The following is a 13077-nucleotide window of genomic DNA, read 5'->3' on the forward strand; positions in this document are numbered from 1 at the left end:
CACACACACACACCACACACACACACACACACACACACACACACACACAGAGAAACATACACATCTTCGTTCTCATCCTTACGATAATGAATAGCAAAAGAAGCTCACCACCACCACCACCACCACCACTACTACTGCTACTACTACTACTACTACTACTTCTACTACTTCTACTACTACTACTACTACTACTACTACTACTACTACTACTACTACTACTACTACTACTACCACCACGACCACCACCACCACCCACCACCACCACCACCACCACCACCACCACCACCACCACCATTCCCTCTCCCTCCATCATCACCAACACCTGTCGTCATCTTTTCCTTGCATTCACCTCAAATCCAACCTCGGCCACGCCCTTACACACACACGCACACACGCACACGCACACACACACACACACACACACACCTGACTCCACCTCCTCCTCCCACGCATTCATCCACAGCTGCATCACACATCTGCTCCCTCCCCCCCCACCCCAATGAGTCCCTCCCTCTCTCTCTCTCTCCTCCCTTTACCTCCACAGCTAATTTCACACTCCCTCCCTCCTTCCCCTCCTCCCCTTCACACACAGATGCTCTCCTCTTCCCCCCCCTCCTCTCCTCCACCTTCCCCCCAGCACTCCTGCAGAGCCCTACCTCTTACCTGACCATAGCGTCACCCAACTTTTTGCTTGTGTCTCCTTTTCTCCTTCATTAACTTTTTTTCTCCCAAGAATCATTAAAGAAAGTGAATTGTAATTTTTTTAGCCATCAGGAATGTATAATTGTGTATTGTTTCTCGGTGTGTGGAAGTTACCGAGGTTTTGTATTGATTTTTCTCGATAATCTGAAGCGTGAATGAGAGAAGATGCGCGTGAATAGAAAACCACGAGTCGGTGATTGGTGAATGGCTTAAAGAAATGGTGGTGCGTCTTATTCATTCTTAAAATCGTGTATCCTGATTGCATTTCTCATCATTCTTAACATCGTGCGTCTTATTCTCATCTTTTTGCCATTCTTGATATCCAACGTCTTACATTTTCATTATATCTGTAACCGTGCATCTTATTCATTTGTTTTTCATTCTTAAAATCTCGCATCTTGGTCTTATCTTTCGTCATTCTTAAAATCTTGTGTCTTATTCATATTTGTCATCGTTAAAACTGTGCGTTATTTTTATCTTTCATTCTTAACATCGTACATCTTATTCTGTTTCCCATCATTCTCAAGCAGAGGTGTATGGGTCGTATTATTCACTGGAAGTTGTACACGTGAACAGGAAGGGAAGTTTAAGACTGATGAACTGACTAATAAACGAGAGAAAGTCACACTATTATTTTGGCATTATTTTTGAGCATGGGTGCGTTATATTGCATTACTCAGGTGTTTAATTACGAAACCAACCTGTTCCAGAGAGGCCAGGTGAATGACATTTATTATACACTGAAAAACATATATGCACATTTTCTGTCATTATTATTATTATTATTATTATTTTTTTTTTACAAAGGTGTGTCTGTCAATTTACTCAGGTGTTTAATTATGACCCCAGGTGAAAGGTGTTTACTGTACACGGGGAAACTTGTAATGGGGGCCAGAAATATTACAGTTTGCATAATTATTCCCATTACTTTTTACCATAAGTTTGTCTGTTAACATTACTTAAGTGTTCAAGTATAAACCAACCTTCGTTAGACATCCCAGGTGTAAAATATTTTATTGCACAATTATACAATCAACCTTCATTAGTTACCCCAGGTGAAAGGTGAGGTATTTATTGCGCATTAGAAGCCTGTATAGGAAAAAAAAAATGGGTAGTTTGAATGGGAACAATTTTTATAGGGAGTGGTGAGGATGGGTGGTGGAAGGAAAGAGGTTAAGGGCTTCAGTCACACCTGTGGCTCTCATTATGCCTTACCTGTCATCTGTCCCTTACTTGTGATTACCTGGCGTGGGAGGTGAAATGTGTGTGTGTGTGTGTGTGTGTGTGTGTGTGTGTGTGTGTGTGTGTGTGTGTGTGTGTGTGTGTGTGTGTGTGTGTGTGTGTGTGACCTTTCCTGGTGAGGCTAGATCTGATGGTGGGTGAAATGGAGGATCTTCTCCATCTTCTTCTTCTTCTTCTTCTTCTTCTTCTTCTTCTTCTTCTTCTTCTTCTTCTTCTTCTTCTTCTTCTCTTCTTCTTCTTCTTCTCGTCCTTCATCATCCTTGTCTTGCATATATCGTCCTTGTACATGTCGTTGCTCTCCTCCTCCCCCTCCTCCTCCTCCTCCTCCCCCTCCTCCTCCTCCTCCTCCTCCTCCTCCTCCTCCTCCTCCTCCTCCTCCTCCTCCTCCTCCTCCTCCTCCTCCTCGTTTTCCATCCACTTTTCTTCCCCTTCGTCCTTATCTTCATCTTACCAATCCTCCTCCTCTTCTACTACCACCTCCTCCTCCTTCTCCTCCTCCTCCACATCATCATCACCATCATCATCATCAGTAAAATGTAAATGAAGGTGACATTATCGCATCCACGTCTCTCATTCACTCCATTTCTTGTTATTTATGCATCATCACAGGATCTCCCTTCTCCTTGCTTTATTACCTCCTCTGTTCCTTAATCTTCCTCCCCTTAGTGGGCTTTTATTTCCTTTGTATATTTTTTTGTAGCTCCTGTTGTGTTGTTGTTGTTGTTGTTGTTGTTGTTGTTGTCCCTTTTATTTTTTTTTGTAGCCTGTTGTAGTGGTATTGTTCTGTAAGTGATTTGTTTTTGTTGTTCTTCTTCGTCTTCTTCTTCGTCTTCTTCTTCTTCTTCCTCCTCTTCCTCCTTTTCCTCCTCTATATACTTGTTCCAGCTGCCGTCTACCTCATTCTGTTTCAGTTAATCATTTTAGGGTTAGGTTAAGTTAGGTTAGGTTAAGTTAGGTTAGGTTAGGTTAGTCAGGTTAGGTTTAAGTTTGTATGGAATGTTTGTTGTAATAGAACACACACACACACACACACACACACACACACACACACACACACACACACACACACACACAGAGAGAGAGAGAGAGAGAGAGAGAGGAGAGAGAGAGAGAGAGAGAGAGAGAGAGAGAGAGAGAGAGAGAGAGAGAGACTTTGGATGGTAACTGTGCATTCATTATTCATGCTAGTGTTACCATTACCATTTAAAGTTATGTGCAATGGAGGCAGAATTTCAGTGTTGTAATATTCCTCCCTATATTCCTCCCTCCCTTCCCGTCCCTTCATTTTTATCTTGATCTCCAGTTGAGCCCCTTTGAAATTATGCTAACTTTATTTTGCTTTTCATGGTCATTATAATATTCGTTTTCCTCTTGTGCTCTTTCCTCGTTTTTTTTTCTTTCTTTTCTTGTTCCTTTTCTTTTTCTTTTCCTTTTCTCTTTTCTCTTTTTTACTTTTCCTTTTCCTTTTGTTCTTCTTTTCCTTCCTCTTTTCATCTTCTGTTGAAATATAAAACCTGTAGATTTTTTATTTTCTTTGTGAATGTCGTCTTCTTCATTTTGTTGTTCGTTGTTGGTGTTGTTGTTGTTGTTGATGATGTTATTATTGTTGTGTTGTTGTTGTTGTTGTTGTTGTTGTTTTCTTCTCTCCTTACTTTCCATCATGTCATTTTTACTTCACCTCTCTTCCTCACCCTCTAAAATATAAAACATGCAACAATTTTTCACCACATTTTTATCCTTCGTTTCGTTTCGCCGAGTTACAAGTAGATGGGAGACTCACGTACACACAGATCACTTAGCCACGTACACATGTACACTTCCATGTGCTCGTGGATTAGGGATGACTCATGGATTAATGGCGCAGGGTCGTTAGTCAGTCGGTCAGTCAGTCATTCACTCATTCAGTCAGTCAGTCAGTCTCTTAATTTATCTCTCATTCAGTGTTGAGGTGTTGTTGTTTGTACGTGAGGTTGGTTGTGGTAGTAGTAGTAGTAGTAGTAGTAGGAAAGAGGATGAGGAGGAATAGTTATATTAGCTGATAGTAGTAGTAGTGGCAATACTGATAGTGGTGGAAGTGATAGAAAATAATATTGGTAATAGTAATAGTAATATGCGTAATAGTGATGTAAATTCGTTTTAATGGGACCGCAAAATGGCAATGGAAGAAGAGTTTGGGGGGAAGAAACATAAGTGGCAGAAATAGTAGTTTAGAAGTAATAATGGAGGTACTAGTTAGAGGCAGGAAGAAGTAATAGCAGTAGTAATAATAGCAGAACCATTACCATCACACCCATTACACTGAAAGCCACGTAACGACCACCATTACAACACTTAGGAAAACACTCAACACACACACACACACACACACACAACACAAATAACACAAAGGACAAGATGATATAAAACAAAGTAATAATAACAGTATTAACAGCAGAACCTTTACCACCACAGGAAGCCACAGAAAGAAAAACAAAATACAGCACTGAAGAAAAAACAACACTACACATGCAACACACACGGGGAGAGGTAACATAAAACACAGTAATAATAGTAGCAGCAGCAGAAGTAGCAGTAGAAGTAGCAGAACCATGAGTATCACACCCATCACGCAGAAAACTATAAAAACCATCACCAAACAGCACAGGAGCACCACAGCATGAAACACGATAGTAGCAGCAGTAGCAGTAATAGTAGCAGTAGTAGTAATAGCAACACCATTACCATCACATCCATCACAAGGGAAGAAAAAGAAAAAAAAAAACACACCCACACACAAACACAAACACCATAAACAAACAGCAAAGATGACGCAACACCTCCTCTCCCTCGCAAGACGCAACAGGAGCACAGGCCACAGGAGGGCGAGGAGGCATCCCGGTGAAGGAGGCGCCCGCTTGTCTATCCTCGACGATAGGGGAGGGGAGGGGGCGGTGGGAATAACAGGCAAATCGATCCGTGTTGGAGGAGGGAAGGAGGGAGGGAGGGGGGGGTGAGTAATGTGTATGGGAAGGGGCAGGTGTGCAGATCAGGAGGTTTGTGAGAAGCTGTCATTCAGTATCGAGATTTGCTTGACTGTGTGTTAATCAGTTCGCTGCTACACGAAAATGTTATGTACAGTACCTTTATTATTTTTTTTTACTCTGCGTGTTCTTAATCTCTTCACTGCTACACGACTTTTTTTTCTTCAATATCTATAAGTTTTTTTTTTTTTTTTTAGAATCATTCACTAACGAGGTGCTTGACTGTTCATGTTCTTCATCATTTCACTGCTACACGAAAATGTTACATTCAGTAACATTTTAGACTCTACGTGTTCTTAATCCCTTCACTGCTACACAATTTTTTCCCCTTCAGTATCTATAACTTAGAATCATTCACTAAAGAGGTGCTTGGCTGTACCTGTTCTTAACCCTTTCACTGCTACAACGAAATTCCCCCTTTCAATGCCTGTAACTTGGACTGTAATCTTGCATCAGACCCTCATACTGTAGAATCTCTATCGGCTGTACCGCAATGTCGATAACTCTTTTAGACATAACTTTTGCGTCAGACTCTCTTGAATGTTTGTAATCTGTACCGCAATACCTGTAACAATTTGGACTCTGTGTTTTGCGCTAGCGTCTAGACTATCGTGACTATTTATGTACCGTGGAAAAAGAGAATGAATTTAATTTCTTACTTTTCTCTCTTGGGAAGGTTAACGAAGGAAAACTGAAGTGATAGAAGGGTTAAATGTCTCACGTCTGTGCACTCTCTCACTCACTCAGGTTCACTCTTTCGAAAATACACCACTTTTTTTGGGTCTCTCTCTCTCTCTCTCTCTCTCTCTCGTCTCTCTCTCTCTCTCTCTCTCTCTCTCTCTCTCTCTCTCTCTCTCTCTCTCTCTCTCTCTCTCTCTCTCTCTCTCTCTCTCTCTCTCTCTCACTGATGAACATTTTCTTGCATTAGTTATTCCTGCAAGTGTTCTTTAATGTCTCAGCTAGTCAGTCTCTCTCATTCGAAGTCCACGTTGAACTTTCTATTAATTCTATTTTTAGTGTCTGCCTCTTTCTAGTTGGGCGTTCACGCATATTTTTCCCTCATTAGTTATTTGTACACGTGTTCATGGAAAGTCTTCCGTGTCTCATCTCAACTCCTGACTGTTTACTGATGTTTTACTCGTATTTCATTTGGGCAACCCCGTAAATAAGCCACAAGTTCCAGTAGATATTGGGAACTCCTTTATGCTGTGGGTGTAACCTTTCAAAACTTGTAATCTAACCCCGCACAAGGGCAATGAGCGGAGAAGAAGCCATTGCAGTCGTAAGGTTAAAAGACTCCAGTGGACATTATCGTTTTTTTTTTTTTAGGCAGGATATTGCTTCTCGTATAGACTGGCAGACGGCTTCAATAGACTCAATAATCAGTTTCTTATTTCAGAGTCAACAGGGAGCTTTAGAGACAAGAATAGGTGAATATGTGGATAGGGGTGATAAGTAGATGTAGGTAGTTTTTATACAGGGACTGCCACGTGTGAGCCTGATGACTTCCTACAGCTTCCCTTATGTTATTAAGTTTATGATCTTATGGATAGTTTAACAAGAATTCTGCACGATCAGTGGGACCAATACTCTTGAGAACCAGACTAATCATCTCTGTGGCCTTTGAAAACAGTCCTGATGAAAGAAAAAGTGTTTAACCCTTTCCCTGTGATAAGCAACATCTCTCGAGAACAAAAACAATGTACAATAAGATCTGTATAGACGTCTACAAGGAAAGGAAGGGATTAGATGAGCAGATTTTGCAGTTTCTAGCCGGGGAAGTGGCTGTAGAACGAGAAGAAATGCCCCAGATTGGTTAGTGGTTAAGGAAAGATGTGTTAAATAGCAGTGAAAGGGTTAAGAATACATAGAGGTGTTTAAATGTCCACCGTTCTAATTCGGGAGGCTCACCAGTGTCTTTCTTTCGTTTTTATTATTGGTTAAGTCAAGATTTGTCTTTTTTTTGTGGGGGTGGAGAGGGGGGTTGCTGATCTGTGAGTTTTTCTGTTTCTTTTCCTGGTCTGTGTCTTTTGTTGCTCCATGTGAGTTTACCAGAGGATTAGACTTATGTGATGTGAGCGTCATGAAGCAGGAGCAGGAGGAGGAGGAGGAGGAGGAGGAGGAGGAGGAGGAGGAGGAGGAGGAGGAGGAGGAGGAGAAAAGCAATGCCGTGTACAAGGACAGTGAAAGTAAGGACGATGAAGTCACGAGAAAGACGAGGATGATAAGAGCAAGCCATACGATGAAGAGACGAAAGATACAAGACTAGGAGGAAGAAGAAGAAGAAGAAAAAAAAGAAGAAAAGGAGAAGAAGAAACAAAAGTAGAAACACAGAAGAAGACACACACAAAACCAACACCAACTCTCCCCGTTCCCTACAAAAAAGAAAAAAAAACACGAAAGGTAACAGTGAAAAATGTGTTTTGAATGAGCAAGAGAGAGAGAGAGAGAGAGAGAGAGAGAGAGAGAGAGAAGAGAGAGAGAGAGAGAGAGAGGAGAGAGAGAGAGAGAGAGAGAGAGAGAGAGAGCAGGGGACACAGACACTCCCTCCCTTTCTTTACCCCCCTCTCCTCGCCCTCCCCTCCCTAATGATGGCTTCTGAGGGAGAAAGGGGGAATTCTGGCCAGGTACAAGCAGCGTCAGGTGTTACGTAACTTAACCCTGGGTAGACGAGGGCGCAGAGTTGTGTGCTGGTGGACGTGATGGTGTGTGACTGAATGAGTGGAGACGGCGGGGAAGGTGAGGTCGAGGGTGCAGGCGGGGGGTGCGTGTCTGGGAGTGTCTGGCAGGGGGAGGGCAGTGGAGGGAGCGTGTAAGGGGAATGGGGGGGAATGGTTTTGGAGGGACGCGTGGCTGTACACGAGTCTCTCAGGAAGTAATGGGTTGTGGGAAATGGGAGAGGTGGTACTGTGTGGACTGGGTGCTCTCTCTCTCTCTCTCTCTCTCTCTCTCTCTCTCTCTCTCTCCTCTCTCTCTCTCTCTCTCTCTCTCTCTCTCCTTTTTTTGCGATTCACGTTTTTCTTTTTTTCTTTTTCTTATTCACTCAGTCAGGGAAGTGTACGAGAATGAGGAGACAAATACGGAAAATAACGTTGAGAATGATGACGAAGGGAAGTAAATGAGAAAATATAAAGAGGAGAATGAAAACTAGCGATGACAGGAGAGTGATAGAGGATGAAAGTGATTATTAAAAAAAAAAAGAGAAAAAAAACCCGAATAGTAGTAGCGTTGAAAATGAAGGAGTAAATTGAATGGGAATAACGATAATAAGATGAAAAAACGGAAAAAAAAGAAAGAAAAAATGGAAACAATATGGAAAAGAGAAAATGATGAAAAAGATGAAAAAAAGAAAATGGAGACAAAAAAATAAAAAAAAATGGAAACGAGATGCCAAAAAAAATGAAAAATGAAGAGAAAGAAAAAAAATAGAAATAATGAACACAAGATGACAAAAAGAAAAAAAATAGATGAAAAAGATAAAAAAAAGATGGAAACCTGAGAAAAAAAAAAGATCAAGAAAAGATGAAAATGGCAGACGAAAAAGTGCAGGTGACCATCGATTCCCACAGAGCGGCATTTTGCTTGACATTTCCTTCACCTCATCACGGCCGATTTATTTACCTGCCTCATTTTTCTCCGTCTGTCTGCCTGTCTGCCTGCCTGTCTGTCTGTCTGTCTGTCTGTCTGTCTGGAGTGACCTGCTGTGCTCTGTTAAGGCTGAGTGAGGCGTGGCGTTGCTGCTTTCCTGTCCTGCTGTGCTTGTCAGTAGATCTTCTTCTTCTTCTTCTTCTTCTTCTTCTTCTTCTTCTTCTTCTTCTTCTTCTTCTTCTTCTTCTTCTTCTTCTACATCTACTTTTCGTTCTTAATTTACTTTTCTTCTGTTCTTTTTCTTCGTCTTTTTTTTCGTTTCCCATTTTCTTTCCGCCTCCTCCTCCTCCTTCTCCTCCTCCTCCTCCTCCTCCTCCTCCTCCTCCTCCTCCTCCTCCTCCTCCTCCTCCTCCTCCTCCTCCTCCTCCTCCTCCTGCTTTTACTCATTAGCCTCTTGCTTTTCTGTTTACTCTTTCTCCTTTTTCTCTTATTCTTGTTCCTGCTTTTCTTCTTCCTCTTTCTTTCTCTCCTCTTCATCTTACTCGTTTTCATTTGCCTTCTTCCTTTTCTTTTCTTTTTCCTCAATCTCCTCGTCCTTCATCCTCCTCCTCTTCCTCATCCTTTTTGCTTACCCTTCATTTGCATTCTCTCCTCTTCCTCTTCCTCTTCCTCTTCCTCCTCCAGAAAGATCAATATTTGAGGATACTCTTGATTGTATGCAGGAGTGTCCAGCGCACGACGCCGTACTGGATAAGCGACAGGCTGCAGGAGGAGGAGGAGGAGGAGGAGGAGGAGGAGGAGGAGGAGGAGGAGGAGGTTGTCGTTTCAACTTTAAAATGAAAACTGGTTGAATAATTTTTCGTTTTTTTTTTTTTTTTTTACTTTTTGAGAGATTAACAAAACGAAACCCGAAAGAACGAAGATATTTTTTATTTATTTATTTCATAGTTACTTTTCTCTATAACAATTTTTTTCCCCTAATGACCTTACCTGAAAATAAATAAATAAATAAATGAATAAATAATGCAGTTTTCCATTTATTTTCTTTATTCTTTTATCAATTCGTATTGCTTATCTCTTCTACCTGGTCTTCATTGGCTTCATGACGTCATCACTTCAAGTCGTACAGAGAAATAAGTAAAAAGATAATAATGGTGAAAAAAAAACCGCCATTAATCTCCACCAAATTGATAAAAAAAAAAAAAAAAAAACTTGGATTCCTTTGAAAGACGAGGGAAGTCATTTCTAAGTTCAGATTCCTTTTGGGGAGGAAAAGTTTAAGATTTTCCCCGCCTCTTAATTATTTCCTGGGTCCAAGTTGAGGAGGAGGAAGAGGAGGACGAAGAGGAAGAGGAGAGGGGAAAAAAAGAAAGAGAGAGAGAGTGAGCATGAGCCAGAACAAGAACAAGAACAAGATGACAAATAAGAGAGGGGAAGGTAGTTGAGGAAGAGAGAGAAAAAAAAAAGGAAGAGAAGAAAGAGAAGAATGAGAGGAAATTGAAAAAAATAGAGTATGAGGAGAAATAGGAAATAACAGAAAAAAACAAAAGATAGGAAACCAAAAAAGAATAATGACAGAAGTAGATAAAAAAGAAAATAAAGAAAAGAGGAAAAGCCGAAGAATTAAAAAGAAAACAAGAAAATGAAGTGGGAGAGGTCTGAGTGGAGAGAGAGAGAGAGAGAGAGAGAGAGAGAGAGAGAGAGAGAGAGAGAGAGAGAGAGAGAGAGAGAGAGAGAGAGAGAGATGGCCTTGTTTTGCCTCAGTCTCTATACAAAAGGGTGGTATTGTAAGTCGTGTGGCGCGTGTCGTGTCTCAGTATAGCTCTCTCTTGGTCCGCTAATACACCCCATACTCGCCTCGCTCTCTTTACTCCTTGCGCTGTGACCCTTATTGAATTCCAGCCCATTTTTTTGTATTCTGGCTGTTGTTGTTGTTGTTGTTGTTGTTGTTGTTGTTGTTGTTGTTGTTGTTGTTTATTTCTTCTTTTCTTCTTGCTTTTTCTTTTCATTCTATTTTCTTTTACCACCTGTGTGTGTGTGTGTGTGTGTGTGTGTGTGTGTGTGTGTGTGTGTGTGTGTGTGTGTGTGTGTGTGTGTGTGTGTGTGTGCTGATGGATGGTTGAATAACATTCCCAGCGACACACACACACACACACACACACACACACACACACACACACACACACACAGGAGCACTGGTGTGTCTTAGCAGTTTCATGTTGCAGATTATTGTTGATTAATCCACACTCAGTCCACACCTGCGATCTCTTTTCAGGTGTGCGTGTGTGCGTGTGCGTGTGTGTGTGTTTACGATAATTTCTTTCCATAAGTTCTAATTTTTTTTTATTCAGTTTTCAATTACATTTATAGTTTTGATGTTTCATACGCACCGGCAATTTATTTTTATGGATCTTAAAGGCGAATAGAAAATGGATTGAAAGTCACGCTGATTTTTCCTTTCCTTGCTGCTTCTTCCAATGATTCTTTAATCTCTTATATTTACACATTCATGCAATCATTTATTCACATCTCTACTTTTCATTTCTTTCATCATTCGGTTTCTGTATTCTTACGTCTGATGTCTTCTCACGGAATTTATTTTTTGTTGTCAATTTTTTTTTCCCTAATCTCTCACCTTGCTCCAAGTCTTCTTATTTTTTTTCTCTCTATGCTCTTCCTATATTCTCAAGTCTTCGATCTTTTTTTTTTCATATTTCTTAATCCCTTACCTTTACTCTGCTTCCTCCTTCTCCTCCTCCTCCTCCTCCTCCTCCTCCTCCTCCTCCTCCTCCTCCTCTTCCTCCTCCTCCTCCTCCTCCTCCTTTTACACTCTATTTCTTTACTTTCTTCTGCTCGTCCATATTTTCTTTCCTCGTAACTTCTTTGATCTTTTCCTGCATATTTTCCTTTCATTCCTTTCCCACCTTCACACCTTCACCTCCCTCAGGCATTTTCCACCATCAGTTTCACTCCATTCTGTAATCCCCTCCCTCTTCCTACCACCCCCCAACCACTTCTGTAAGCAAAACATCCCCACTTCACGCCGGCGCACACCTTCTGCAGTCAGTCCCCTCACCTCCTTCACCCCCTTCTGCAGGTAACCCTCGTTTTCTTCCACATCACCTGCGGCTCAGTATCAGTGTCGTTCTGCGGGTGGGCGGTGCGTCGAGACAGGTCAAGGTCACGATTCAGGGTCATGCGTTGTCTCCCCGCGACCTCAGCGCTCTCTACACTCCATTTCCTCGCATTTGAACCTCCCCGGGGCTTAAGATGTGATGCAGACTTGAGTACACTCGGTAGACAGGCTATAGTCGTGAAGCTAGCGAGTACTTTCTACGGCTTGAAGGCGTTCCCTTTGGCTAAGCTGCGGGGCTGTGGTGAGGGACGGGCTGGTGGTGGTGGTAGTGGTGGTGGTGGTAAAGACTTGGAAATGCGTGGAAAGGTGGAGGGAAGTGTGTGTGTGTGTGTGTGTGTGTGTGTGTGTGTGTGTGTGTGTGTGTGTGTGCTTTAACATATTTTATATATATTTTGTGGTCAGTAAAGTTACTCACTCACAAATGTTGCAATAGAAAATTACCCAGCGTACTTAAATATTAAATAATCATTACGTTTGTTTATTTGTTTATTTTTTTACATGTTATATTTTATCTATTTTGTGGTCAGCCAACTCCCTCACTCGCTTACTGTGCGGTGGGCGGGGTCGCTGTTCTGCAAGGCGCGAAGGGGTTGAGGGAAAGCGGTTTACGTGGCCCAAAGCTCCTCATACAGATTACTGGCCGTCCAAGGCATGATAGGGAGGGAGACACACACGGAGGCGAGACTACTTTACGACGTCCAGTTATCACGCCTATCATCACTCACTTACTTCTACTACTACTACTGCTACTACTACTACTACTACTACTACTACTACTACTACTACTACTACTACTACTACTACTACTACTACTACTACTACTACTACTACTACTACTACTACTATTACTACTACTACTACTACTACTACTACTAGCACCACCACCACCACCACCACCACATCCATCCACACTCCTTACCAGCGTTGAAGTAACAAACCAAACACACCTAACACACACACACACACACACACACACACACACACACACACACACACACACACACATGTAGGCCAAACGTTTCCTCGCCAGGTGTACCGCGAAGCCTGCAAGATCCAGACAGGTGTGGTATTAGTCACCCTCTCAGCTGCACCGTGACGTCACCAGCACATGTGGGCTAGGAAACCAATAGGAGGGCGCCACGTCACAGGTCCTCCTAACAGCTGTGCGGGGACCTCCGTTAATGTGGATAGGGATAATGAGGGTAGTGGTGGTGGTGGTGGTGGTGGTGGTGGTGGTGGTGATGGTGGTGGTGATGGTGGTCTTGGATTTAAAAGGAGTTGGTTTTGTCTGTTGAATGAAGTTAATGGTGAATGTTTGAGTGTACGAGTCTCTCTCTCTCTCTCTCTCTCTCTCTCTCTCTCTCTCTCTCTCTCTCTCTCTCTCTCTCT

Source organism: Scylla paramamosain, chromosome 33 (genome assembly GCF_035594125.1).
Source record: "Scylla paramamosain isolate STU-SP2022 chromosome 33, ASM3559412v1, whole genome shotgun sequence".
Taxonomy (NCBI): domain Eukaryota; kingdom Metazoa; phylum Arthropoda; class Malacostraca; order Decapoda; family Portunidae; genus Scylla; species Scylla paramamosain.